This window comes from Sardina pilchardus, chromosome 17 (assembly GCF_963854185.1).
Source record: "Sardina pilchardus chromosome 17, fSarPil1.1, whole genome shotgun sequence".
Classification (NCBI taxonomy): domain Eukaryota; kingdom Metazoa; phylum Chordata; class Actinopteri; order Clupeiformes; family Clupeidae; genus Sardina; species Sardina pilchardus.
Window position 1 is genome coordinate 13548714 of NC_085010.1, and position 3564 is coordinate 13552277.

The window sequence follows — 3564 nt, forward strand, 5'->3', positions numbered from 1 at the left end:
GCCTGGGGTGAACATTGTTTTTGTGCTCTTCTGAGCTGTGTGTGTGTGTATGTGTGTGTGTGTGTGTGTTTCCTGTGTTGGAAGTGTTATGATGGGGAGAGTGAGAGGTGACTGTGGTCATCAGAGCACTGGGTGCGATCATCTCCAGCAACACTGGCTTTTAAATAAAGCAATGCAAGCTGCGAAATCAGTCAAGCATTGTGTGAAGACAATGCTGTAAGCTGCTGTAAGCCGCTGCATGAATCAGGACATACCCCTTGCTGGAGTGACAAGTGGCAGCCAAAGAGTAACTAATCACACTCCTTGGCATCTGCACCAACTCAATGTGAGGTTACAATCCTGAGAGGACGCACATCTGGCAACGGCACAGGGCTTGGAGGGGGGTATGCGGTGATGCAGAGAATCTGTGTGGTGATTGCATCGGCATTCGACTGTAGACCATAAATTGGGATTAAAGCAGCACACTAAAGCACTTTTCGGCTGTTGCACGCACAGTGTATTTGTTTATCCAGCAAATAACGATATATGATTGTATGATTTTATAAAAAAATACATTTAAAAGGTGTGCTTACTGAACAGTTGAATTCTTGAAATTTCCCTTAGGGATGTGTATTTATTGATTTATCTAGTTGAGCAGGTAATTAAATAGTTAGATGGTTCCGTGTTCAGGTTTGACAGCCCGCCAGAAAGGTTTTCCATCTCCTGTGCAAGAGGAATACTAGACTCCACGAGTGATCTGCTACAGCAGAGACCAGCTGCAGCACATTAAAAGGTGTGATCCTCAACTTTAAAAATAAAAAATAAATAAATAAACAAAAAAACCTGTCACAAACTCAACTCCGTGCTCCTGAAGCAATGTGTTGATTAGATGAAATAGTGTCGGCCTCGGACTGAGTCAAGCTGGTGTACAACCTCTACTAAATACTTAATTAATCAGGTGCTTGTGGCTTTGAGACAAGATGATTTCAGACACTCTGTCCGGGCATTAATAATATTATATTACTATATATATATTACTATATTTTCACGCAAGTGAAACAACAATCTTTTAAGAATCTTTCCCAAATCTTGTCTGTCAGTGTAAGGTAGGCTTAAGTTGCATTGGATAAAGGCACCAACTAAGTGCTTAAATAAGTAAATAAAACACAATAATGACAACGCAGACAGAGAAGGAAGAAGACACAAAGAGTCGACATGAGATCCTTAGGAAACAGACCAAGTTTACTTCACGGGTTAAGAGAAATAAATATCTGCAGTAGAAAGAGATGAACCTTCAAAAAATGCTCACAATTGTATGTGTTTCACAACACTGAGCAATCCATGCATGAGGTGTACACACACTCACACTCTCTCTCGCTCGCTCTCTCTCTCTCTCACACACACACACACACACAAACCTCTGGACAGGTGAGCATTGTAATCGCAATATTACAGTTATTACAATATTAATGAACATTACTGTCAGTTCAAAATAAAAACAACATAGTCTTCTGTTCAAACTTAAAAAGCTCTCTCTGAAATATTTCATCACTGTGTAGAAACTCTGTAGAAAGAGTGGTGGTTGAAAGCAGACTGTTGAATCATTAAAATGTCTTTCTTTTTTTCCTTTTCCTTGCATTCTCTCTCTCGCATTCATTTAAGGTATTTCTTTTAATTCGTCGTTTTCCTGCTCTGAAAAACTTGAGCACAAAATGGAGGCTGGTTAGCCTCCTGAACATGCCACAATGACAACAGTATTCACAAGGAAAGGTCCAATGTAACATAGAAAATACTCTTAATACTGTTAAATAAGCTACCTCTGGGTGATGGTCCACGTTAGCATAGAGCCCCTGAAAAACTGTACAGTCTCTGATCACACACACACACACACACCTATTTCTCTCACACATACACACACAGAACGTCTCTCTTATGTGCACGCAAACACACTCACATATTTTTCATTCTATCTCTGTCATGCACGTACACACACACAAACACACACACACACACACACACACACACACACACACACACACACACACACACACACACACACGCACACACACACGCACACACACACACACACACACACACACACACACACACACACACACACAAAGGGGTTCTGCCATGACGGGGGGGAAAAACCCAAACTACTGTACAGTTGTCATGATGCATAAAAAAAAAACCAAGTAGCTTTCCAAAGGCAAGAAAGAAGAGATTAGAGGAGAAGCAAACAAGCACTTCAGTTCAGGCAAGCAGTGGAAGGTCTCCCATACTGAGGAAGAGAGAGAAAGAGGACAGAGAAGAGAAGAGAAAAAAAGGAGGGGGATGAGCGGTTCAGTAATAAGGGAGAGAAATGGTTCCGACTCCAGTCTTTGTGTCCAGAAATGCACGTGTGGGTATGGTCGCTGGGTTTGATCCGGCTTGGTTGAAATGGTCCAGTGTGTACATGTGTGGTTTCTGTTGTCTGGTATTTTTAACATCACACCCTTTTGTTTCAGTGGAAGGGTGCTAGAAATGTTGTGGAACCAAATGAAAGCGACCGAAATCAAGCATGAGCCAAACGTTTCTGGCAACCATTCTCACAGTAAGGCTTCTTTCTCCCAAAGGCCTGATGTTCCAGGGCGATGATGTTCAAGCTGATGGTCCCCATGGCAGAGCACGCTCACAAGCCCCATGGTCCCCAACGAGGAGCTCTCTAACAAAGCCCATGGTCCTCACTGAGGAGCTCTCTCACAAAGCCCATGGTCCCCACCGAGGAGCTCCCTCACAAAGCTGAAGGTCCCCAACGAGGAGCTCGCTCTCAAAGCCCATGATCTCTCATTTGGAGCTCGCTCACAAGGCCCATGGTCCCCACCAAGGAGCTCTCACAAAGCCCATGGTCCCAAACACTGAGCCCAGTTGTAAAGCCCATGGTCCTCTCTAAGGTGTTGACTCATAAGCCCCATGAAGGAGCTCACTCACCAGACCGTGGCCCTTGACAAGGAGCCCATATACCAAGCTCATGGTCCCCTTCACGGAGCTCGCTCCGCGGTGCTCACTTGTGAACTTGGCTTGAATGGAAATGGTCCCCACGGACGAGCTCGCTCCCTGGGCCCTCCGCTGACATCAATCAAGAGTCTCTGTTCATTTTGAAATGAGGACTAAGAGAGAAGGAGGCCGGATGGTGGTTGTGGGAATCCGAGTGTGTGTATAGTCTCTGCTGGATCTCGCACGCGCACACACACACACACACGCACACACACACACACGCGCACACTCACTTCAGACATCTTGCTTCACTACATCAGCAAACTCAGAACAGATTCAGTCAAATAATAATAATAAAAAAAAACACTCTGAAAGGCATTCCATTTTAGCGAAATAGAAACAACAATAAACAAGCAACAACAATGGCAATGTCAACATTATGAACATAGTAGAATTATTCGTCTGTTTTCAAAAATATGTAACAATATGGGAGAATTGAAACAGACCCTTGCGGAGGGTTCTAGTGTCCATGGTGACTGTGTGTGATGTCATCATCGTTAGAACTGTTTGTTAAATAGAGACAGTAGTTGTTTAGCAGCAAAACAACAC

The 3564-nt window shown here is 43.7% G+C and overlaps 1 protein-coding gene across 1 annotated transcript in view; it reads right to left on the reverse strand.

The window, feature by feature from the left end:
* Window positions 1-1200: 1200 nt before the first annotated feature.
* The window catches only part of cdk17 (cyclin dependent kinase 17), a 60754-nt gene continuing 58390 nt past the window's right edge, over window positions 1201-3564 (reverse strand). Inside the window, exon 17 of the mRNA XM_062517808.1 lies at window positions 1201-3564. This exon is cut by the window's right edge and continues 499 nt beyond it. The gene's annotated coding sequence lies outside the window, so the exon portion shown is untranslated.